At 39.4% G+C, this 27,291-nt stretch overlaps 1 long non-coding RNA gene across 1 annotated transcript; it reads left to right on the top strand.

Moving 5' to 3' along the window:
- The first annotated feature begins 5,580 nt into the window (after nt 1-5,580).
- LOC122461019 lies at nt 5,581-27,013 on the top strand. The gene is made up of 3 exons (XR_006282701.1): nt 5,581-5,799; nt 13,869-13,872; nt 27,003-27,013. It is a non-coding gene; the product is annotated as an uncharacterized LOC122461019 (long non-coding RNA).
- The last annotated feature ends 278 nt before the right edge of the window (nt 27,014-27,291 follow it).

Raw genomic sequence — 27,291 nt, 5'->3', positions numbered from 1 at the left:
TTTGACTCACCCAGCAGCACGCTGGGCCTTCGGCGGCACTTCGGCGGCAAGTCCTTCAGTGCCACCGAAGGCCCAGAGCGACTGAAGGACGTGCTGCTGAAGTGCCGCTGAAGACCCTGAGCGACTGAAGGAACTGGTTCTTCAGCTTCTTGCAGCTCATCACTGCCCCCATGTAATAACCTCGTGACCCCTTGAGGGGTCCCAATCCCCATTTTATGAATCTCTGACTTAGATTAAGGTTTGTTTTCATTGCTACAGTGTTTATATTTTTGTGCAATGATTGTTCACCGTTATTAAACACACATCTCCAAAGGCCCAACTCATCCTTCTGCTGCATAGCATAAGCCTTTACCACTTAAGTTAAACAAGAACTTATTTTAGCTATCAGCTGTACAGGGCATGTGACTTCCACTAATGATCAGCCAACAATGTCAACCTCTATTCATCTACTTGTTAAATTTTTGGAAAACCAACTTTGTGCTTTCTCGCATGCTGCCCCTCAAGCCTGGGAGAAGCTCTATGTAAATATCAACTCATTGTCCTCCTTAAAACTATCCTTTGCTGCGTGGCTTACAAATAACTTGACAACAGCTGGACTGCTGTTATGCTGAGACCCTAGCCCATCATGCAGACCAGTATTGTCTCATTGTTTCCTTGTATTCCACTATTGATATATCTGTGTCCATCTGTTTGTCTCTTTTCTTATACTTAGATTGTAAGCTTCTTGGGGCAGGGACCATCTTTTTGTTCTGTATTCTTTGTACAGCACCTAGCACAATGGGGTTTTGTAAGCACTATGATAACACAAATAATAAATAAAAAAGTCATTGGTCATTATATGTCTTATAGGGATAATAGTTTCATTGTTCTTCATTAAATGAGATCATTATTGATAAATGAACAATACAGATATAAAACAAACTATGGGCCATATGCAGAACTGCCTTTGACTCACTGTGGAAATCCCATTGACTGAGAATGAGGTTATATACAACATATTTAAATATAATAGAATTATATACAGAAGAGGAAGCCATTTTTCTCTTAAACTATGTCCCATGGTAATGAGAGGTGGAACATAAGAACATAACATAAGAATCGCCATTCTGGGTCAGACAAAAGCTCCATATAGCCTAGTATCCTGTCTTCCAACAGTGGCCAATGCCAGATGCCCCAGAGAGAATGAACAGAACATGGTGATCCCCGGTTGCCCATTGCCAGCTTCTGGCAAACAGAGGCTAGGTACACCATCCCTGTCCATCCTGGCTAATAGCCATTGAAGGACTTATCCCCCATGAACTTATCTAGTTATTTTTTGAATGCAGTTATAATCTTGGCCTTTACAACATGCTCTGATAAGAAGTTCCAGAGGTTGACTATGAATTCAGTGAAAAAATACTTCCTTTTGTTTGTTTTAAATCTGCTGCCTATTAATTTCATTTGGTGACCCCTAGTTCTTGTGTTATAAGAAGGAGTAAATAACACTTCCTTAGATACTTTCTCCACACTAGTCATGATTTTATAGATCTCTGTCATATCCCCCCCATAGTCATCTCTTTTCCAAGCTGAAAAGTCCCAGTCTTATTAATCTCTCCTCCTATGGCAGCTGTTCTATACCCCTAATCATTTTATTGCCCTTTTCTGAACCTTTTCCAATTCCAATATATCTTTTTTTGACATGGGGTGACCACATCTGCAAGCAGTATTCAAGATATCGGCATATCATGGATTTATACAGAGGCAATATGGCATTTTCTGTCTTATTATCTGTCCCTTTCTTAATGATTCCCAACATTCTGTTTGCTTTTTTGACTGCCGCTGCACATTGAGTGGATGTTTTCAGAGAACTATTCACAATGACTCCAAGATCTCTTTCTTGAGTGGTAACAGCTAATTTAGGCCCCATCATTTTATATGTATAGTTGGGATTGTGTTTTCCAATGTGCATTACTGTGCATTTATCAACATTGAATTTCATCTGCCATTTTGTTGCCCAGTCGCTCAGTTTTGTGAGATCCCTTTGTAGCTCTTTGCAGTCTTCTTGGGACTTAACTATCTTGAGTAGTTTTGTAACATCTGCAAATTTTGCCACCTCACTGTTTACCCCTTTTTCCAGATCATTGATGAATATGTTGAATAGGACTGGACCCAGATGCCTGGGGGACACTACTATTTACCTCTCTCCATTCTGAGAACTGACTATTTATTCCTACCCTTTGTTTCCTATCTTTTAACCAGTTACCAATCCATGAGAGGACCTTCCTCCTTATCCCATGGCAGCTTACTTTGCTTAAGAGCCTTTGGTGAGGGACCTTGTCAAAGGCTTTCTGAAAATCTAAGTACATGATATATCCTTGTCCGCATGCTTGTTGACCCCCTAAAAGAATTCTAGTAGATTGATGAGGCATGATTTCTCTTTACAAAAACCATGTTGACTCTTCCCCAAGAAATTATATTTATCTGTGTCTGACAATTTTGTTCTTTACTATAGTTTCAACCAGTTTGCCTGGTACTGAAGTCAGGTTTACCAGCCTGTAATTGCTGGGATGATCTCTGGAGCCCTTTTTAAAAATTGGTGTCACATTAGCTATCCTCCAGTTATTTGGTACAGAAGGTGATTTAAAGGATAGGTTGCAAACTACAGTTAGTAGTTCTGCAATTTCGCATTTGAATTCCTTCAGAACTCTTGGGTGAATACCATCTGGTCCTGATGACTAATTACTGTTTAGTTTATCAATTTGTTCCTCTAATGACCCCTCAATCTGGGACAGTTCCTCAGATTTGTCACCTAAAAAGACTGGCTCGGGTTTGGGAATCTCCCTCACATCCTCAGTCGTGAAGACCGATGCAAAGAATTCATTTAGTTTCTCCACAATGGCCTTATTGTCCTTTCGTGCTTCTTTAGCATCTCGATCATCCAGTGGCCCCACGGGTTGTTTAGCAGGCTTCCTGCTTCTGATGTACTTAAAAGTTTTTTTGCTATTACTTTTTGAGTATTTGGCTAGCTGTTCTTCAATTTCATTTTTGGCCTTCCTAATTGTATTTTTACTCTTCATTTGCCAAAGTTTATGCTCCTTTCTATTTTCCTTCCTAGGATTTAACTTCCACTTTTTAAAGGATGCCTTTTTGTCTCTTGCTGCTTCTTTTACTTTGTTGTTTAGCCATGGTGGCACTTTTTTGGTTCTCTTACCATGTTTTTTAATTTGGGATATACAGTTAAGTTGACCCTCTATTATGGTGTCTTTAAAAAATTTCCATGCAGCTTGCAGAGATTTTACTTTTGGTGGTGTATCTTTTAATTTGTGTTTCACTAACTTCCTCATTTTTGTGTAGTTCTCCTTTCTGAAATTAAATGCTACAGTGTTGGGCTTCTGTGATGTTTTTCGCACCACAGGGATGTTAAATTTAATTATATTATGGTCACTATTACCAAGCAGTCACTATTCACCTCTTGGACCAGATCCTGTGCTCTTGACTAAATCAAGAATTGCCTCTCCTCTTGTGGGTTCCAGGACTAGCTGCTCCAAGAAGCAGTCATTTAAGGTGTCAAGAAACTTTATCTTTGCCTCCTGTCCTGAGGTGACATATACCCAATCAATACGGGGATGGTTGAAATCCCCCATTATTATTGAGATTTTTATTTTTATAGCCTGACTAATCTCCCTGAGCATTTCACAGTCACTATCACCATCCTGGTTAGGTGATAGGTAATATATCCCTACTGTTATATTCTTATTATTAGAGCATGGAATTACTATCCATAGAGATTCTATGGTAGTTTGGTTCATTTAAGATTTTTACTTCATTTGATTCTTCACTTTCTTTCACATATAGTGCCACTGCCCCACCAGCACAACCTATTCTGTCCTTCCAATATATTTTGTACCCTGGTATTACTGTGTCCCGTTGATTATCCTCATTCCACCAAGTTTCTGCGATAGTCCATGGCCCAAATAAAGCATGACGATTACAAGATTCCCTGAAGATGCAATGTGGTTAAGTCAAGAAAAGATGTCCCATTTGTACAGAAATTATTATCAATTATTCACATCAATATTCAGCTCTGGAACAATCGCATACACTTTTCTACATGGAAAATGTGTAGGTTGTGTAGTCATTTTGGGAACAGACCAATTGATGGAATTTCTTTTTAATGCACATACAAATGTTAAAAAATGACCCAAAGTAGTTTTGCTATTCTCTAAAATCTCGAACAAAAGACATGAAAATGCTGTATCTAGTAAAAATGTTTCCTTTCTCATCTTACCCTAGTCTTCTCTAGATTTTAAATCCTTCAAAGTAGGGACTGTCCTTTACACTGTGTGTTTGTACAGCATTGAGCATGATGGGAATCCTAGGTACTACACTAATAATCTACTATCTAGATGGTTATATAACTGCATATCATTATAGTATCTGAGCTCAACTTCTCATTTTAAGTAGGATTTTTGCCAAGATAAAGAAGTAAATTAATCACATTTTTAAGCCTTTTCAGGTGACAGTAACATGGTGCCAGGAAATTCATTAGAATCATATTGTTACAGGTTGTGCTATTATAATAGACTGACAAGCCCTGTTTAACCAAATGTAAAACCAATTAGGTCTTGGGAGAAATGCCCATTGCTAGTTATAATGCAGTTCTTTTTAGCTGCTAAACCTATTCCCAATAAAAGCTTGTTCACTGCCTAAGTCTCTGACTAGAACAATTTCTAAGGTGGAGAGCTGTAGCCTTCAGAATATACCTATGCCAAGAAAATAAAGATGTTACTTCACACCAAAAAAAATTACAAGAATGTGGTAGCAAAATTAGATTGAAATTATGGCTGTCAATTAATCACAGTTATCTCATGCTATTAACTCAAAAAATTTATTGCAATTAATTGCAGTTTTAATTGCTGTTGAACAATAGAATACCAATTGAAATTTATTAAATATTTTGAATGTTTTTCTACATTTCCATATATATTGTAGTTTGTGTTGTAATTGAAATCAAAGTTTATATTACTTTTATTACAAATATTTACACTAAAATGATAAACAAAAGAAATAGTATTTTTCTAGAGTACTTATACAAGTACTCTAGTGCAATCTCTTTGTCATGAAAATGGAACTTACAAATGTAGATTTTTTGTTGTTACATAACTGCACTCAAAAATAAAACAATGTAAATCTTCAGAGACTAGAAGTCCACTCAGTCCTACTTCTTGTTCAGCCAATCGCTAAGACACACAAGTTTGTTTACATTTACAAGAGATAATGCTGCCCTCTTCTTATTTACAATGTCACCTGAAAGTGAGAACAGGCATTTGCATAGCACTTTTGTAGCTGGCATTGCAAGGTATTTATGCGCCAGATATGCTAAACATTTGTATGTCCCTTCATGCTTTGGCCACCATTCCAGAGAACATGCTTCCAGCTGATGACACTCATTAAAAAAATAATGTGTTAATTAAATTTGTGATTGAACTCCCTGGGGGTGAATTGTATGTCCCCTGCTGTTTTATAGCAGTCTTGGATGATGACCCAGCACGTTGTTCATTTTAAGAACACTTTCACTGCAGATTTCACAAAATACAACAAAGGTACCAATTTGAGATTTCTAAAGATAGCTATAGCACTTGACTCAAGATTTAAGAATCTGAAGTACCTTCCAAAATCTGATTGGGATGGGATGTGGAACATGCTTTCAGAAGCCGTAAAAGAGCAATGCTCCAATGCAGAAAATACAGAACCCAAACCACCAAAAAAGAAAATCAACTTTCTGCTGTCATCTGACTCAGATAATTAAAATGAACATACGTTGGGCCGTACTGCTTTGGATTGTTATTGAACAGAACCTGTCATCAGCATGGATGTTTGTCCCCTGGAATGGTGGTTGAAGCATGAAGGGACATACGAATCTTTAGCACATCTGGCATGTAAATATCTTGTGACGCCGGCTACAACAGTGCCATGTGAATGCCTGTTCTCACTTTCAGATGACATAGTAAACAAGAAACGGGCAGAATTGTCTCCTGTAAAATGTAAACAAACTTGTTCGTCTGAGCAATTGGCTGAACAAGAAGTAGGACTGAGTTGACTTGCAGGTTCTACAATTTTACATTGTTTTATTTTTGAATGCAGTTTTTTGTACATAATTCTACATTTGTAAGTTCAACTTTCGTGATAAAGAGATTGCACTGCAGTACTTGTATAAGGTGAATTGTAAAATACTATTTATTTTTAACAGTGCAAATACTTGTAATCAAAAATATATAAAAAGTGAGCACCATTCACATTGCATTCTGTGTTGTAGTTGAAATCAATATATTTGAAAATGTAGAAAACATCCAAAATATTTAAATAAGTAGTATTCTATTATTGTTTAACAGTGCGATTAATCACAATTAATTTTTGTAATCACTTGACAGCCCTAATTGAAATGCATCTTTAGTAAGAGGCAAGATGAATGCAAAGAGTAAACTCATAGACATTCTAACATCACACTCATCAATATTATATTGTGGCATTGGAAAGAGACTTCTCAAGCACATATTAGCTCTGGCTTCCCTGAATGCTTATGAACTGTATATTTAAAAGAGCTGATGACATCAAATATTAAATTTAGGCATCTTATTATCTGGAATCATTTAAATGAATTTTTCATTAAGTGTTAGGCGTTACACAGTTACAGTTTTAAAGGCACTTTCATCTTGCCTGCTTAATTTTTAATGACATTATCATCACTTTTTTATTGTCTGTGTTTTTGTGTCTTGGTATTATGTGAAAATCTTAATTAAAAATGGAAACTTGAGAAAAATGGAAAACTGGTCTGTTTTATCTGTTCGTTTCCTCCTTTATTATCTTATTAGAAGATGAAAAGACATTTTAATTTTTCAGTGCTTGGAAACTCTGCTGGATTCTGGGTTCAGTCACTCCTGTGTAAGTCTTAGCAGACTTCCAAGCAGTCACTCCTATTTACACCAATATAAGTGAAGTTGGAATGTGGGTCCATCATTTTTTGCTGAATATTGAAAGGGAATGTGGACCAGGCTGAAGTATCTGAGGCTGAATAGGTAGATTCATTAGATTATGCTCTTGATTTTAGACACTTCCAGAGTTCAATGCCTTATCATATTTTACATTCGTACGCAAGCAGAGTGTAGTGACAACTAAAATGAGCAATATTTTCTTTTTGAGCAGCTTATCTAAGTTGTTGTAAGAGATCAGGGATTCTGGGGATTTCCTATGAAAAGTTTTTGTCTTTTTGGCAATTTTAGAACCCTTATTTGAATTAAACTGTAATTTTATAGCGCCTTGTGTGTAATACATAGCAATTACTCAGAATCCACAGGACTAGAGTGTCCCTGCCCAAGGGGAAAAGAGAACATAAGAATGGCCATACTGGGTCAGACCAAAGGTTCATCTAGCCCTGTATCCTGTCTTCAAGCAGTGGCCAATGCCAGGTGTCCAAGAGGCAATGAGCAGAACAGGTAATCATCACATGATCCATCCCCTGTCACCCATTCCCAGCTTCTGGCAAACAGAGGTTAGGGATATCATCCTTGCCCATCCTGGCTAATAGCGATCAATGGGTCCCTGGTCAATGGCAGCCTCTGTGGTTGGGGACAGGTCTATATACACTGCTCTGTCTGAGTACCCCTGCAAATCACTGTGGAGTGGGTGGGGAAGGTTAGAGTCCTTGCCTTGCCCTGATATGCGGGCCCATGTAGCAAATGAAGAATGCTGGAGAGCAGAAATGAACCATCCACTCCCTTGTAGACTCATAGCCTTTATAGGCCAGAAGGAACCATCATGATCATTTATTCTGACCTCCTGCACATTGCAAGCCACAGAACCTTACCCACCAACCCCAGTAACAGACCCATAACCTCTGGCTGAGTTATTGAATTCCTCAAATTGTGATTTAAGGACTTCAAGTTACAGAGAATCCACCATATACACTAGGGTCACTTGCAGGTTTAAATGTGCCTCATGCTGCAGAGAAAGGCACCACCTCCCTGAACGCAAGGTCTCTGCCAATCAGACCCAGGGGAAAATTCCTTCCTGACCCCAAATATGGTGATCAGTTAGACTCTGAGCATGTGGGCAAGACCCAACAGCCAGATGCCTGGGAAAGAATCTTTGTGTCTCTCTGAAGCACAGCCTTTCCCTGAGTTCCCCCTAGAGTGGGGTAACTTCACACCATGCCCTAACCAGACTTATGACTGATCCAGTCTATCACAGTCTACTATACAGCAAACTGTTGTTTTGAGTACAGAACTTAGGCCCCTATGCAGTCATTATTCCTACTAACAAGAAACAGTTGTATTCTGTCAGAGTGAAAGCAAGTACTGGGGTATGTTTTTTATTTGCCTGGGGAGCAGGAGGGTAATCTAACAATTATTGACAATATTATAAATATTTATACTCACTGTAAACAGCAATCTGTTTTGAATATCTTTACAAACAATATTTATATTCCTCTTTGAGGCAGGAAAGAATCATTGCACCCATTTTACAGATGGGTAAATCTGGACACAGGTTAAGAACAGAAAACTGTTCACTAATTGTGCCTTCATTCTTAGTTCACAGTTTGAGACATGAGGAGGCAAATCCTCAACTTTTGTAAATTGCCATAGGGCCATTGAACTGAGAGCTATTTACACCAGCCACTATTGAATATTTTCTCCAAACCTCTCTGCATTTCAGTTTGCTGCACTGTATAATGAGGATAATAATTTACCCCAAGGAGGGCATTAGTGAATAAATGTCTATATAGCATTTGCAAGACGACCCACACTATATACACAAGATGGACTAAAAAGAAAAGGAGTACTTGTGGCACCTTAGAGACTAACAAATTTATTTGAGCATAAGCTTTTGTGAGCTACAGCTCACTTCATTGGATGCATGAAGTGGCACAGTGGACTGTGCATTCACTGAATGCATCCGATGAAGTGAGCTGTAGCTCACAAAAGCTTATGCTCAAATAAATTTGTTAGTCTCTAAGGTGCCACAAGTACTTCTTTTCTGTTTGCAAATACAGACTAACACGGCTGCTACTCTGAAAGATGGACTAAGAAGTAGGATTATTGCTACTTTCTGGGTGGCATCTGTGGAAATAACAAGGAGTCCTTATGGCACCTTAGTGACTAACAAATTTATTTGGGCATAAGCTTTCATGGGCTAAAACCCAATTCATCAGATGTATGGAGTGGAAAATACAGTAGCCTGTATGTATATGGGTCATTACAAAAACTAATTTCCCCATATTAATTCCCCCCTACCGTTACTCATATCTTCTTGTCAATTGTTTGAAATGGGCCACTCTCATTACCGCTACAAAAGTGATTTTTCCTCTTTTGGTATTCTACTGTTAATTGAATTGTCTCATTAGCACTGACTCCCCAGCTGGTAAGGCAACTCCTATCTTTTCATGTACTATGTATATATACCTGCTACTGTATTTTCCACACCATGCATCCGATGAAGTGAGCTGTAGCTCACGAAAGCTTATGCCCAAATAAATTTGTTAGTCTCTAAGGTGCCACAAGGACTCCTCATTGTTTTTGCTGATACAGACTAACACAGCTACCATTGTAAAATCTGTGGAAATGTGGTCTTCCAAAAATGTCAACACCAAAGGTCTGCCAATCTGAGGACCAGGTCGATTATATAAGCTACAACAGTGGGATGCCTGGGATAAACTTAAGCCAAACTTTTTGATGCCATTTCTTTTATGATCATGCTATTATGAGGAGCTATAACATGAAGGGAGCACTATTTCCTTTTTCTAAATCAGGCTTATTGAACATACTTCAACTGTCATGTAAAATCATTGTAATAAATAAATACACCCATGCACAACAATTCATTTTTTTAATAGTTGGACCTCTCAGTTTTGATGGGGAAAGTAATGAAGTATGGAAGACAGAGAGTTGTATTCTGTGCATTATAAATCTAGACTTTTATTAACAGAAAACAGATTAACCTCTTATAGGGAAAATGTAGCCAGGGTGTGGAATTTCGACTTGAACAAGTCCACTGGTATAAACAGCAAGCAGAAAAAATGCCACCTACGCAGTGAAAACAATAACCTAAATGACCTAATTAATTGCTACAAGGTCCAAATGAACAATACTTAATTTTTTTACAAGTTAATAAATCAGGTAGTTCATTATTTGTGAGTAGAGGCAAGGATTGATTTACCAGAAAATTATGGATGGATTTCCAAGGGCTGAATAATCAGATTTATCCACTCCACAGACCTTACCTTAAATGTGACACTGTATTAGTCTCCTCTAACAGCATTGCTTATTACTTGTTAAATCCACTGAAATGTGTATTTGTACTATACTTCATTGTACCCCGCTCAAAGTTATAATGTATTAAATATGAGCTGTCTGTGTAAGAGATTATTACCATGGCAACCTTTTTCCAGCCCAAAAGGCATCCCATTGGCTGATATTAGTGAAGCATTCACTAATCAAATGGATGAAAGACAACAGTGACAGTATGATTAACTACAAGCATTTTAAACTAAAGCCTTGATGGAAATGGAAGCCTTTGAAACAATATATTACAAACAGAGCATGGACTAGAAGACCATGAACTGCTGGAAGTTTAAAACACTTGGGCTTAATCATCCCAAGAATGAGAAAGAAACAGAAGAAGTTTCAGCCACCAATGACCAATAAGGGAGGAGATGCAGGGAAAATTGCTTTATTCCTGCATCCCTCTGAAAGCTTGGGAAGCCCTACAAGTCCAAGGATATACCAAAGGTGAGTCACTAATGCCATCTTGAAATGTGTGGCTTTCCTAGGACACTGGTTTGCAATTTTTTTCCCCTAACTTTTTCCTTTTCCTTTAACTCCTTTTCTCTCCTTTGTTTCTTCATTCTTTATTAGAAATGATAGAAAGTATCATTTCATTTCATTTGTAAAATTAAGTGGTGACAAGATATCACTTTTTCCTTGGCATACAGGAGGATGGACTGTAATGACAGCAAACCATTTTCTTTACAATGTTTTTATGTATCTATTACTTTGTAATCAATAAAAGCTTCCTTAAGCAGAAAAGAGTAAACTTCAAACTCTAAACAGTTGGATTCAACTAAGCAGTAGGACCTGATTCTACTACCAAGTCAAGAGAAGTTTGCAATCGACTTCGGAAAGTGTAGGGTTGGGGAAAATATTTCCAAAACTTTTGCATGAATTGAGCTGGAAATTGCAAACTCCCTCTTCCTTTGCCTGATCCAAAGTCTATAGAAAGTCAGTGGACAGCTTTCCATTGACTTCACTGGCCTCTAGATCAGGTGCTTAGTCTTGCGCCTCCTCTCCTTCCAAGTCAGGCTGGAAATGCCCTAATAACAACTTGCTTGCTGTAGTTTGGCACTTCTGCTTCATCTCCAAGCCTAGACCAGAAAGTTTATAAGCGCATACACATTAACTTTAATAAAGAACAGATAACTTATTCAAAACCCCAAAGAACTTGGTTCAGATTGGGTCAGTCCTTATTATATGCAAACTGGTTTGCCCTTTCTTAGATAGAAAGCTATTATAATGATCCCCGGGCACTTGGCTGCGGGGTATCTATGTGTCAGTTAAGCTGGTTTTTTCACTGTGACTATCTGTAGTGGAAATCAGAATCAGAGGAATGTGCAAACTTTACTAGTGTCATAAAATGTGACTGCCATCAGAGGACAGAAACTTAACCATTCCAATGTATTTGTCAAAGTCTGATGGGGCAAGGGAACAGCCAGAAAGGAAGCAGAGAGAAGACAGACTAAGTGAATTGTATAAATTAAATCAAAATCACAGAGGCTTCCCTAAGAGTAAATCCCAAATGTATGCATTGGTAGGCAGCAGTTTCTTTGAGTGACCCAAACAGTTATCCTGTGTATCTTTGTGGAATGGGCCTAACATAACCAACAAACAACATGTAAAATATTTTGGCGTTCTGATCTTGCAACGTTATAGACTAACAAATTTATTAGAGCATAAGCTTTCGTGAGCTACAGCTCACCTCATCGGATAAAATTGGTGGCATCCGATGAAGTGAGCTGTAGCTCACCAAAGCTTATGCTCTAATAAATTTGTTAGTCTCTAAGGTGCCACAAGTACTCCTTTTCTTTTTGCGAATACAGACTAACACAGCTGCTTCTCTGAAACCTGCAACATTATGTTGTTTTTTAACATGATCTCTGATCCCAGTCTGCACCTAACAGAGCACTCGCTGCATCCTTGAACACTAGGCAGGGGTTTTCATTCTGCACAACATTCATAACTTACCCAGTGTCCTGACAAGGTCAGAGAACATTTATGTCTATCAGTCAGTGGCCAGATAGTCCATGCAGCTTTAACCAGTTATTTTTAGCCCTTAGTTTGGAAATGGGCTTAGTGTTTGTTCACAATATTGGATCCAGTGTCTACTGAAGTCATTCAATGAGGAGAATGGGGGGAAGGGGGTTAGTGGGGTGGAACAAGCCCTAATTGTACTCATAAAAGCAATGTCTTGTGCTGAGATCCTAGTGCTACGAGGTGAGCTGATATAATGGGAACTTTTCTTTAGGTTGAGAAAATGAGGGATCTGGCGAGATTTTTTTTCTTCACTTAGAAGTGGTTCCTACAGACCTCATAGTAACAACAAATTCAAATTGGCCTTTTTCCCCTTCCCCTCCATTTTTTAAGCATGGAGAGCCAAATTCATGCCTGAAATAAGCTCATTGATTTTAAAGGCATTGACTTCAACTAGTATAACTAAGACAAAAAAATGTGGCTCATTGTCTCTAAGAGTTGTGTACGTTGTATTATTTTTTCAGCACTTTTTATTCCTCCGGTGACTTTATTATACTTCTGGAGGCCAATGAATTCACACCCCTTTCTTACATTATTCTCTAAACTTGGCTTGGACTTTCAGTACAAATGTAAAATTCATCCATAGGTCATCAAAACACTTGTGAAATTTGTGTCAAGAGTTTTAAATACCCCATCATTCAGGCACATCTAGATCTGGGGTTTTAAGTCAGTTCATTAGAAAGATGAGAGTCATTTGCAAAATTTGGATCCAAACGAGGATTTCAAACAACAGCAGAGTTCAGTGGTGTATGGATCCAATGTTTTGCTATGGATCAGTATAAACTTTCAAGCAAACATAGTCCAGTTTTAAGAGGAGCTGAGCCGGTTTGTTGTGTTTCACTGATGCCAAGTGAAATCCAGGTATTTCAATGGAGTATTATGCTGTGTTCCAAGATTCAAAGGGGGTGCTCATGGGATTATGAGTCCACCAAAATAAGCTTCACATATAACCCTATGAACCAAGGCAGCAGAGTTTCATAGTCTAGCATTCCTACAAAGAAACGTTTTTGTTTCTGCAGCTTCCTCAGCAGTCACTGTTATGCCTTCGATGTCCCACTCAAGCAATTTCTATTTTTCATTAGCAGAGTGTCTTTTATAAAGAAACATTGTTAATAATTTATACACTTCTAATTTATTTTTAGCTTGTATATTACATTTGACAGAATGCAGCATGCTCTATTTCTCCAGTTAACCTGCAAAGTTGATAATTATAACATTTTGCAAACTCCCTTCCTCCCATCAGAATTTCATAGGTTTGAGCAACTTTCACACAATAGAGGGACATTCTTATATGGCATAGGTACACAATTCACAGCCATTAGTTCTAATTTTCAATCAAAGCCTTAATGATGTTATTAAAATATGTCACCCTTTAGGATGCAAAAGAGCAACCCCCTGTACAACATTTTGCACTATAAAGGCATAACAATAGCACTCCTTGCAGTTAGGCAGTGTTCCAGTCCGTATAAAATGCGTACAAATCTCCAAAGCCCATGCAGATTCTACTTCTTGATCAACAAATGGTCTTAGATCAGTTTTGGCAGAAGCTATGAAATTTGAACTCCTGGCTGATACTGACAAACCATATACTTGATTGCCAGCAGTATGTTCATGAAAGGCTTTTTCTCCTACATAAGCTGCCATGAATCTTCTATCTTAAATGATATTATGTTGAATTATATCTAGAAAAGTCTGGAAATACAGCAGAAAGAGCATAGATCATGTAAAAGAAAAGTTGGCTCATGCTCACCAACATACATTTATCTTTCTTAGGCATCAATAGGGCACCAATCATCATAGTATCTCAGAAGATTAAGAGGTAACTTGATCGTGTGCTAGAAAGTACTTACACATGTAGAAGATATCTCTAATACTAAAAGGATCTTTATCTAGTAGAAAAAGACATAACAGGAGCCAATGGGTAGAAGTTTAAATTAGAAAAATCAAACTGAAAACAATGAGGGTGTGACCAAAAGCACTCCATTTATTCACACCTTACACATTATTGTAATAATCTTTTTGAGGTATCATTTAAAAACTAACACACTGAATGTATGAAATATGTATTAAGAGTTATGAACATAAGCTGAAATTATGACTACAATGTGTTTATCAGACAAGTCTAGGTAGTGGGTAAACTGGTGTCTCAAAGATAAAAGAAAAGCTGACACCTCTAGCTAGGTGCCATCAAAGTTGATTGGCAATTACCTGTTAAGTGGCCATTCTTTGGTAACAAAAGGGGGCAGGAACAAATTGATCTGCATTTTAGCAAACAGTATGTAACCTCTTTAACCATAAGACTCCATGCACCTATCCACACAGCTTGAATGAACTTTATCTAGGGGTAACTCTAAGGAAAATGCATTTCAAAGGGTGACTGGACTATAAAAGTGAGGGACAAAAACACCCTAAGTTATCTCTCCCAATCTTTCTGTCTCTCTCTCTCTCTCTCTCTCTCTCTCTCTTTCTTTCTTTCACCTAAGATGACAAAGGAGCCAGCCCTTTGACTTTTGGGGGGGGATTCTGACCTGAGAATTTGGTGGGCCCTGTTGCTGGGAACATGAGGTAATGATTTTACCTTGAACAAAGTCTAGCTTGTTAAGTTTTAGCTACTAGAAAGTGTTATGTTTATTTCTTTTGTAACTATTTCTGACTTTAATGCCTTGTACTGGTACTCACTTAAAATCTTTTTGTATTTAAATACACTTGTTTTATTTTTTAATCAAAATAATTCAGTGTTGTGTCTAAACTGAACTGTTTGAGTAACTCCAGTTAAAGTTGCAGACTGTTGCTTGTTGACTCCTTACAGGGGCAACAGATATTTAATATCTAAATTGCCCAGGAGAGAGCAGGATAGTGCAGAACACAAGTTTTGGGGAAAATTAGGGATTGGGAGTGCATTGGGGCCATCCTGCACATAGTAACCCAGGCTGGTGGAAGCCAGAATGTGACTGGAGTGTTGCTGACAGGCTGTGGGGGTCAGAGGTGTAGTTATACACAGACATTCAGGTGTAACCTGCATGCTGATGGGCTGTTTTTGAGTGGCCCAGGTTGGGAGCTACAACAACAAAGCAATGTCAGGAACTCAGGGTTACAGGATTGCACACTGGGGGATATCACAGTGGTCAATTCATCATGATTTGAAGTATGTATATCAAGATTGGCTGCCTTTCTAAAAGATATGCTCTACTTCAGCCTCAAGTTACTGGCTTGATGTCATCCATTCTAACAAGAACAATTGCCTCCATTGCAGAGATTAGTGAGTGAAATTCTATGGTCTGTGTTATGCAGAAGGTCAAACTAGGTAATCATAGTGGTTCCTTTTGGCCTACATTAAAATCTATTAATCTAAATCAGTTCATAGTTATAATTTGCAGTCAAAGTGGCCTCTGCATTTGACCCAAACAACTATTTTAAATGTGATCCATGAATGCAATAGGCAAGAAAAGCTGTAAATAACATGCCAAAGACTGAAGGGTTCCTTCACTTGGAAGCCAAGTGAAGCAGCAGGGGTTAGTGCGATGACAACTGAGGATAGCCCCCTCATGGTCTTATGCGTGCAGTCCACATGCACTAGCCACTGACTACCTACCTTATTCAGAATCTCATAAAGGAGGCCATTCTCAGTTTCAAAAGACATTAGTCTAGTAAATTATTTCAATTTACTGCAATACAGTTGGAGATTTAGGAGCCAATTTCAATATTTTGCACAGAGAGCTTGAGAAAAGTTGTTCAGAGAGGTTTCCTGATCACGAAATGCATTTGCTCTTGACCAATTCCATAGGAAAGTTGGTTCAAGTTTACTAGAATTGCCTAGAAAAAGAGCAGAGTTGCTTAATGTTTTCAATAGGTTTATTATTTATATTTATGTTTTTGTGTAAAACATGATCCACTCAAACCTAGCAGTGTTAAGCAAGTGTCTTTCTGAATGGGAATGTTCTATCAAATTTGTTCTTTTTTAGATTGACATACCAGATTGTTTTGCAAACACACATTTATGATACAGAAACATCCATAACATTCATAGCTAAAAAGGTCTATGAACACCTGCATACCAAATTAAGATGATAAAGAGAATGGGTCTTGCTTTTTTCTTTCCATCCTAAATGTAAGCCAAACATTTTCAGTTGAAGGAACCCATTCTTATTATAGTTAAATGGTATTTTCCATGTAATATGGAAAAAATTCTCAGTTTGGTTCCATGGATACAACCATGCATGTATGTTTCTAAGGTTATGGGTTGATTTAATGGGAAAGGTTAGTGATAGTAGCCATAGTTGTTTTGCTTCCTTTCAGAAGATAAATAGTGGCATACAAGGTATCTGTTACATTACTCTCTCTCTCTCTCTCTCTCTCTCACACACACACACACACACACACACGTATACTCAGCCCTGCAGCTACTATACAAACAAGATCCCAAGACCTGGCACAGCAAGCCTTCCATGCATTGAACAGCCAACAATGTCAATGGCAGTTCCATATACAGGTTTCAGAGTAGCAGCCGTGTTAGTCTGTATTCGCAAAAAGAAAAGGAGTACTTGTGGCACCTTAGAGACTAACAAATTTATTAGAGCATAAGCTTTCGTGAGCTACAGCTGAAGTGAGCTGTAGCTCACGAAAGCTTATGCTCTAATAAATTTGTTAGTCTCTAAGGTGCCACAAGTACTCCTTTTCTTTTTAGTTCCATATACAGAGGACTTGCTGGATTGGAGTATAACCTCCAGCTCTTACATTTGCAATATTTTCCTTGAGAAGTAGAAGAAATAACTCAGAAAAATAGATATACCTGTACATTTCATACCCAATGCTACAGTTCTGCTAGCTCTTGGAAACTAATCAGAATCTGGCTCAGCTAGTAATTAGATGGATTAACTTTAAGGAAATGCTACAGGAGATGCTGGAGATTTAAATAGAGCAGATGTCATTCTTCCATCTAACTCAGCTCTGAACCTATGCAAAAATCATGCTATTAGTATGCTTTAAATTGATAGCTTTTAATTCATGTAGATGAGATATCAACGTAAAAGTCTGATTACTTTGGGTTATGAAATATCCCATAACACTTTTTTGTAGGTTAAAACTTATCTACCCTGGCCAAATTCCCACTTGGGTAGTGACATTAGACCACCCTAAATTCTTCTATAGTTTCAGCTGGATATGGTATTCTTGGTCATGTCCTGTCTTAGCCTATTATGTAGTATTGCTGTGCTCTGGTAAACAGCTAATATGTTAAAAGAACAGGAGTACTTGTGGCACCTTAGAGACTAACAAATTTATTTGAGCATAAGCTTTCGTGGGCTACAGCCCACTTCACGTTGTATCTCACACATGGCTGCAGTTTGGTGCTGTGTGAAGTGATCCCTGTATATTATATATTACTTAACAGTTTCACTTGCTTCTGGATGAATGGCTCTCTATTACCATAAGATGTCAGGTGTCTTGGAATAAACCCAGAAATGAGATATCATGTCCTCATCCCCTGTTATTACAGACAAAGGAGACAACAATTATCAGTGAGTGTGTCTGGGATAGTTTTCTAAATGCTTTTGTGGGACCACATATCAGTGTCTGGACTTTTTTCTGTGGAGGCGATAAATAGGCCTTCGCCTTGCAATGCAAGCTGTTTTAAAGAAGTGTACATTCTACACCATTTAATATATTTATATTCCATTCTATTTATATCCTCTATCAAATTAGTGGAGAATTAGCCACTCTGCATAATCACCGAAGACTTACTAGTAGGCAAATGCATTCTTCTAATATACCTTTAACCAATGTCCTCACATAGCCACATACTACAGTCTTCTAGAACAGTCTTTTAATCAATCAATCAATCTGATCAACTAAATAGACAGCTTTAAATACTGAGCAAGAATGAAGTAATGGAATTAAATAGTATGATTTGGAAACAGTCCTAAGAGAGTAAAATCACTCAGCTGGATTACAAAACATCAGATCCCAACAGTCTCAGAAAAGCGAATATACTACAGTGGTAGCAGGGAATTGTATACTGCCAATCCACAGGGCTAACTTTCATCTGATCACAAAAAAGTGTTTGCATTATCTGGCAATTATGGGGAACCTTAATGGGCACCATCACTATGCTTGTCAATAAGGAAATGAAGGGAAAGAATCTGCAACAAGGCAACAACTGCAGGAAAGACAAGCTCATTAATCTCATTTGCAACAAACAAACTGAAAAATGTCCTTATTGACTGAAACTGTCTAATTGTCCCCTCAGTTATTAGGTACAAAAGAGAGTTGTGAGAAAATCTCCAATCAGCCAGTCCAACCATGTTACAAGTTATCCTTAATATTGTTACTGGGGTAGTCAAGCAAAGAAGACACGTTACCCCCATTGCACTATGAATAAGACTGGACTGCATGCTCAGAACTTTGCAGCCACATATATAGAGGAAGCTGAATAATCAGAGCCAAGCAAACCACCAATCCCAACAGAAAAAATATTCACTATATCAACTGTTTATATGCAACTGATTGCTAATGTACATAGTGTAACACTTCATGAAGTACATTCTGAATATAAAATACTTAATGGGTGTCTTTCTTGTCTCATTCTTTTTGACTGCTGCAGTTTACAGTCACAACTGTCCTAAAATGAGAGATCGAAACAATAGGCAGAATTTATTCTTTTTGATTATTATGGAGCTTGGAGTAGGGTGCTGAAGCTCATTATTCTACTTGTTGCTAAACTGGCAACTGCCGGCTGCTGTCCTGAATCAGACTTTTTCCCAATCTTGGATTCTCCCTTACTGAAAGAGAGAGATGAATGGGAGTGGGTGGGGGGTGGGGAAGCTCTGCAGGTGGTATGGAACTGGGAGAAGATATGTTTTCTGTTGTTCAACAGAAGCACCTGTTGGCAGGTCAAGAATGGAACATTGGTGGAAGTTCAAAGGCAGCTCTGAGCTGGGTAAAATACCAGGCAATTTGGAATCTAGGTTTCAAATACAGCAGCAGCAGAACTGAACTCAGACACACAAAATCCTGGGGGGATATTTACTGCCAAAAGATTTTGGGCTATCACACTATGGACTGTGGTCTGGCTCTCACTGAAGGGAATGGAAATATTGTTACTAATCTCATTAAGCTTAAAAAGCAATTATATTACCTCAATAAGCTCATCTCACAGAATAGAGCGATCAGCAGAATCCCATATTCATATCTTTTAAAAGTGTTAATTTGGTTATTAATTGTTTTTAAAGCAGCAACAAGAAGGAGGAATATTTACTAGGAGCCATTTTATATGATTTTGATAATACTTAGGAAGGTATTAACTTACTAGGAACTGTAATAGTGATAACAGAAGCATGGTGAACACACAAAAGTGTGAAACTGTGTTTTGGATTAGTCTGAACATTAGTTGATCATTAGGATAATCAGTTTCACACAGGGCCGCACTTATACGAGGTTTAATTAAGTTGCAATTAGGGTATAACTGTCACCCTAGGTAGTCATGATAATTATGAGGCTGTGTGCTTTTATAATAAATTAGATGGGGAGACGTTGATGTAAAAGCCTTACCAAAAAAAGGTTTTGTAATGTTTAACAAAGGAATCTGTTGTCCAAATATTGTTGTCTCCATACTGCTTCTTAAAAGTGACTGAATTCTAACCACAGGCATGTGTGCACATTTCTAAATAAAGAAAATGTATTCTTTTCCTGCCTATAAGAAGTCTGTACTAACAGAATGAATATGTTTTAAGGCACAAATAAGTTATGTTGCTGATTACTAGCAGTTTCCTGTTGCAGTAAATACAAAAATCAATTGCATCGAAAAACTAGAACTAATATAAGGATAATTACAATATTATAAGGATTATAATTATAAGTACAGCCCAGAATCCTTATATCTACCTGTCTGATTTCATGACTGGCAAAGGTACTCTCAGGTGGGAGGGTATTGTAAATAATGGGCCAAGTCCTCAACTGAAGAAAGTTAGCATAGCTCTATTGAGTTTGATGGAGCTATGATGATTTGCACCAACTCAGAATCTGGTCAAGATTGTCTCAGGTTATTATGGTTGGTTAAAAGTAAACAAAAACTACCATAATATACAAGAATATACTCAACAATGAAAAAAGCACATAAGACTCCAAATGCCAGTTTTTCAATGGCGTTCAATGAGCACCTGTAGTATTTATTGGGTGCATAAGTATGTTCCTGTGCTGGGGCAAAAACCCCAAACTGCCCATACTAAATGGATAATTTTGCCTCCTTGTGCCCATAAACAGGCAGTTACATCATATACAATCATCTCTTTTGGACTTGCAAATGTGGACCTTTGCACAAAGCAGATGGATGTACCTACAAATTGCAGGCTATTAAAAAATTGAAGAAGAAATACATTTTATAGAATATAATAGGAATTAAGAGATGGAAAATACTTAAACTATCCAATATAATCCATCTCTTTACCAGTATGGAGGTGCCACTACTTTCTGTGGGAGACTGCTCTACAGCCTGAAAAATTCTACTGTTTAGGAATTTTTTCCTAATGTTTATCTTAAATTTATTGGTGTTTTATTTCACCCAATTACTCCTAGTTCACCCAAGTAATCCCTTGTATTATTGTGGCTATTTCTTCCCCTAATTTTTCCATTGACCTCAACTTTTGTTCTCTTCTCATCTCAGATAGATGAAGACAACTGCATTTTCCCTTCTCCTTGGTCACCATTTACTCAAGCAATAGATGTTTTTAATCTATCCTCAAAAGTCAGTCTCTGCAAATCCTTAATTATTTTATGAGGAAAAAATGCAAATTGCCTATCAAATTTGTGATGTGAAATATTGTAGCTGGATCTAATCAGAGTTTTAACATCCCCTTTATTTGATCTTCATTGCCTTATTCTTATGAAATATGTAGTATTAAGTTACGTACCTTAAGCCTTTTATTACCTTTTTATTAAGGAGTGAATAATATTTTACTTAAAGCCTTCCATTTGCAAATTGACTCTGAAGGCCTGGGAAGGGGGGAAAAAGGAAGGTTACATCACAAAACTCCCATTAAAGCTAATGGGAAATCTGCAGTTAAAAAATGCACAAGTCTGAAAACCTAGGCGGCTTTCTGAATTTCTTCAGCCTGAGGTTAACCTGAACTCTGTGTCATCTTAAAATAGACTTTTGCTTTGTTTCAGATAATGTGATTAAATATTTAACACCCAATAGATGGACAAAGAACTTACTTGTAAAAATGAGCTCAGTTATGTGTATAAAATATTCAGCAGTACATTTCAAATAATATACACTGGCATTGGGATGAATCAGTTCAGAGATATTCCAGTGCCTCCAAGATGGGGAATCCTCCACCACCACCATGAGCATGCAGGAACCATAAGTAGGGACAGGCCAAGATGGAGGTGATTTAATCCAGGTCAGGCAAGTGTTAGAGTCTGAATCCAAATTAGAGCTTGTACTCTATCAGAGGGGTAGCTGTGTTAGTCTGTATCCACAAAAACAATGAGGAGTCTGGTGGAACTTTAAAGACTGAGAGATTTATTTGGGCATAAGCTTTCGTGGGTAAAAACCTCACTTTTTCAGATGCATGGAATAAATTAATCTGAAGAAGTGGGGTTTTTTACCCCACTTATGCCCAAATTAAGTTTATGCCCAAATAAATGTCAGTTTGTACTCTGTTCCACAGTCTTGTAGGCTGGTCTCATGAGATCTCCAGTAATTTGGCTTGCAGTCTAGGAGAACAGCTTTCCAAATGTTGTTTCAGATGGATGTACACATTTGTATGGATAAACCTTACGCCCCATGGAACCCTACTGAAATTACTGGGACTCTATATCGAGTCATAAAATTTAAAGCCAGAAGGGACCACTGGATCACTTACTCTGACCCCCTATATATCATAGACACCAGTATTCATGTTCACTGATCTGAACACTCAATCAGTTCCCAGAACTGAAAGACGGACCCCTTTTTTCTAGTTTTCCATAGGCCCAGGACAAGATCCTCAGGGACAGATTGAATCTGGGGATTTTGATCCAAACTGCCTGAATTTCTAAAAGTGTTTGTATTTATTATGTCTGCATAGTACCTACCACAGTTGAGATACTTATAATGTAATATAAATAATAATAATTCCAAGTTCTGGTTTGGGACCATTTCAAAGTGTAAGGTATTTACAAAGGGTAACTTTCACCACAGTGTACTGATCTAACCACCTTGCAGTCTAGCCTCCATTTTGGCTCACTTGGTAAAGTGGTTGCCTTCAGTCCATGGGGCTGGAGTCTTCACTGGAGATATGTGCAGGCAACAGTAAATTTAAGCACAAGATAGAGGACTCCATCAACTGGCTATTTTCATTGTAGTGCCTGACCACCAGACATGCATACTCTAGACACAGTGTCATTTTAGAACCTCAGCACTACCGACGGGGCACTTAGAGCTGGCCTTACCAATTTAAGTGGATCCAAAAAGCAATTGGGCCCCTTAAATTTGGCTCCATCCGAAACATAGCCAATTCTTATCTACAATGATCAATAGCACTTACATGTTAATTTTATTCATCTGTATCAACACCAAAGATGCTTAGATATTCTCTTGCAGTCAAGAGCTCCATCTGATTTTCTGGCCTTGCAGGGCACTCGTAGAAGTGTTTCTATACTGTTTGGACACAGTGACTTTGATTATTTTTAAAAATAAAGAAATTACAAGTTAATTATGTGAGTAACATTAGATTCATATATTCCCAGATTCCAGGGCCTAGAGGACCATTGTGATCACCTAATCTGACCTCCTGTATAACACAGACCATAGAATTTCCCCTTGAGCATATTTTTTAGAAAAACATTCAATCTTGATTTAAAAATTGCCATTGATGGAGAATTAAATCACAAGCAATAGAAAATTGTTCTAATGATTAATTACTTTCACTGTTAAAAATTTATATCAAATGAGGGGAAGCGGTCTGGTAAAAAAAAAATTAAAAACTTGAAAATGTTTCAGTTTGCAGCAACTATTTTCATAGGGAAAAAATATTATTTCCCAACCAGCTCCAATACATATACCTGAACCTCAGAAAACACTGTTTTCACTTAAAACCCCCGAAGTATTATATTAATTTATTTTCTAAAACCTCTTTTTACATAATCTAAATCCAGAGTATAACTCACTTGACACTGTTCCCCTTTAATGATCTCTAAGGACTGTTTATAATTTAATTGATTAATTGAACAGTTTTAATACCTTCCAACTTAAGCTCTGAACAGAGGCAATCTCATTATGGAGACTATACAATGCCTATTTTTTTAATCACATTAAATTCCATTTCAATCAGAGTGCATTTTTGGCTCCCATTTGCCCTGTATTTTATTATGTCTCTGGCGTCTGTGGCTACGAACTGGTACACTGTCACCAGGTCTGATGAGAGCCCCACTGGACTTGCGATGATAAGTCCTTTTCCTACTTTGGGCTGTGTCTTTAGTTGTACTGAGAGCAACTTCGCTGGCTGTCTTTGGTCTGTCGCGGACACCTTTGACCCAGTCATCAAAATTGGTCACCTCATCTTTTGAAAAGGCTTCTTGATGCTTCTCTGGCTACACCCTTAAGTTAGCCACCTGTGCAGGAATCAGCCCTTGGCATGCTGCTTGAACTGGAACTGGCAGTCTCCTACCACATCTTTCCAAGGAAAGGTAACTTGTTCTCCCCTCTCCCCAGATGTTACCTTCACCTGATGGATCACCTCCTCAGGCTGCAACTCCATAGCCTTCACGCTTGAGTTTAGAAGACTCACTGGTACTCTTCCTTTGATGGCACTAGTCAGTACATTGGCTGACTGAAGTCCATTAGGTAGGTTTACCCCAGATGTAGGCTCTACAAGAGCTCGATATCTATTGGTATTTACTGATACACAGCAGTGTTTGTCAAGGAACTTCCCTCTCCGAGGAGGAATAACAGTCGTCTATTTTCTGCCCACTTTAACATTTCCAATCTGCCTGGCGGGGCCCAATGCATGGTTTTGTCTCTGTGCTCGAGCCAGTACTCTACTCAGCACAGCATTCTTCTTAGAGTGTCCATGACGGTTCATCCTCCTGGTTCCTTCTTCTGGCAACGGTAGCTCCTTCAGCTCACTAATGATGTTCATCCCTAGAATCCCTGGGACTCCTTTTTCCATATGGCTCTCTTCAGAGTCTTTGTCTTTCAGGATGAAGATGCATTTCCCTGGCAGTGTCTGGCCCATGTAGTCTATGTCTGCTTCGAGGCATCCCCATCACTGGAATTGCCAGTCCATTAACTGCTGTTAGACGTACAAACTATGTGCTGTGCATGGTCAGTTCCTTGTCTTTCAAATATTGTTGAAAATGCGACTCAGTAATGGTGGTGACTTCTGAGCCAGTATCTAACAAACATCTGGTCTTCACCCCGCTATACATACTTCAGCAGTTAGACAGTTTCCAAATGCTCGCTTACAGAAGTCACTAGATATGCTGGCATTGCCCACATTCCTTTCAACACTGTGTGCAGAGTGATTTTCCACCAATGAGAGGCCTAATCATAGAGCCTCTAATCATAGAATATCAGGGTTGGAAGGGACCTCAGGAGATCATCTAGTCCAACCCCCTGCTCAAAGCAGGACCAATCCCCAATTTTTGCCCCAGACCCCTAAATGGCGCCCTCAAGGATTGAACTCACAACCCTAGGTTTAGCAGGCCAATGCTCAAACCATTGAACTATCCCTCCCCCCTAATCCTTCTGCCACTGCTTGGCCTTCTAGTGCAGATGGGCCACTCGCTTCTGGTGCCCCACTGGTTTTCAGTGCCTGGGACTCTGTTCTCCTTCTCAGTGGACATTCCCGGCGACTGTTCCCTGGCTTTTCACAAGGGTAACAGATGCACCTTCCCAGCTCATCCTTTAGTGGGACTCTTTGGGATCCCATGCCCTTGGATACTTTGACATACTAATGGGATTTTTTTTCTTTCATTAACTCAGTCATCACTTTTATCATCTCCTCCAGTTGGACCGCCAATTTTTAAGCCTCATTTAAACTTTCCAGTGTTAACTGTGTTTGGGGGAGGGCCTTTTCCCCAACAGCTGCATTCACTAGGCCCCCACTTCGTGTACGGGGGTTAGGCTTGGCCGTCTCTGTCACAGGAGCTTCCTCTTCTTCTGAGCACATAATGGCAGCCTGCATGAGTTCATGAAACTTCTTACTGGGCTCTTCCTTAAACCTCCTTTTCATTTCACGGCGGAGGGAATCATCCTGGAGCCCCAGCACTAACTGCTCTTTCAGAACCATATCTGGGTCTGGAACTCGTTGAGGGTCTCGCCGCTCCATTTTGCTCATTCTCTCCTGGAGGTCATATGCATATGCCCAGATAGCAGGAGCCCAGTGAAACTTTCGCTCAAAGAACTCCTTTAGTCAGGTTCCAATAGGTACCTTATCTCCATACACTTCCAGGAGGAATTCAAACACCTTTTCCACATCTTTCTTATCTCCCATTGCCATGAACTTTACTGTGGCCTTGGCCTGGCCCTTGAGGTGTTCCTCTATGAAGTCCACATGATCTTCTTCAGGTACTCTGAGCACACACAGAGCTGCCGTCACAGACTTGACTCACTCCTCTACCGTAATGTCTCCCGGTCTAGTCGGGAAGCCACTAAACTCCGTGACCTTCCGCTCCTGTGGGACATAAATAATAGGGGGTTTCTTAGCTTCTGCTTCCTGTTGGTCTATTACCGCCTTAGCCAGTGATAAGGCTTCTCTCTGTTCTGTTCTAGCTTGTTGTAATGCCTGAGCATGGTCTGACAATCTGTGCTGAAGTTCAGCAAACTGGGCCCAAGTTCTTCAATTCCAGCCATGGTAGGGTTCTTGACCAGGCCTGGACAGTGCTACCAGAACGCAACCAGAAAAACCAGTGGGGTGGACCCTGTGGATAGGATCCTGTTTGTGATGCCAATTATGTAAGCGGGGGAATAGTCCCGCTATTGTGGGGAACTTTCCTGGCTTCTGTACTACCCCGGTGAATGGGCTAGCGAAAGGATCTGAGTCCTCGCTCCCCCTTCCTTTACCCAGTGGCCTCCCTGCCCTAGAGGACTCCCCTTCCACTCTCCTGTCTGGCAGAGTCCTCATAACCCCAATAAGGCTGGGACCAGGATTCCTGGAGGGCTCGACCCCCAACCCTGCTGTGGTCACCTAGGACAGGGGCAAGGGTGTCCCCACTCCGGGGTACTCTCTCTGCAATGGGCACTTCTCTGACCCACTGACCACTACATACAAGTTAAAGCAAATGCAAGTTATTTAATCAACAATTAATTTTAAAAAGAATAAGGAAAAATGGGAAAGGTTAAAGGAAACACATCACCCCGCTTTGTGGCAGGGAACATCACAAACAGTGTCTCTGGAATGTCAGGGCAGCTCACAGTCTGTTCCTTGTCAGTCCCAGGCCTCCTGCTCAGGTCCTGGCTGTGCTGCCTGGCCTGCAGAGCCCCTTGGCTGAGGCATCTCCCTGTGCTGGGCCCACTGCCCAGAGTCCCCTTCGGTCTCCCCAGCTGCTCACCACACCCAACTCCGGACTGCTCCAGCCCCAGCTCCACCACTCTGTCTCAGCACTGCTGCTGCTCTGCCTCCAGCTCCCTGGGCTGCTTCTTTGGCCCCTCTGGATCTGGTTGCTGCAGCTCTGCTCCCAGGACAGGTCTGCTCTGCAGGCTGCTTCTGTGACTCTGCTCCCAGCACTGACCTGCTTCCTGGGCTGCTTTTCTGGCCCCTCTGGCTCTGGTTGCTGCAGCTCTGCTCCCAGGGCAAGTCTGCTCTCTCTGGGCTGTGCCTCTGGTCCCTCTGGATCTGGCACAGCTCTGTTCCCCAGCTCAGCTTGGGCCCCTGCTTTTCCTTAGCTCGGCCCCACTCTGTCTGACCCAGACAAATCCAGCTCACACGGAGGACAGGACCTCCCTGGCCTCCTGACTCCCTGATTAGTCTGCTCG

This window comes from Dermochelys coriacea, chromosome 7 (genome assembly GCF_009764565.3).
Source record: "Dermochelys coriacea isolate rDerCor1 chromosome 7, rDerCor1.pri.v4, whole genome shotgun sequence".
NCBI classification, from domain to species: domain Eukaryota; kingdom Metazoa; phylum Chordata; order Testudines; family Dermochelyidae; genus Dermochelys; species Dermochelys coriacea.
Note: the sequence above shows the minus strand (reverse complement) of the source record. Positions and strands in the feature narration are given on the sequence as shown.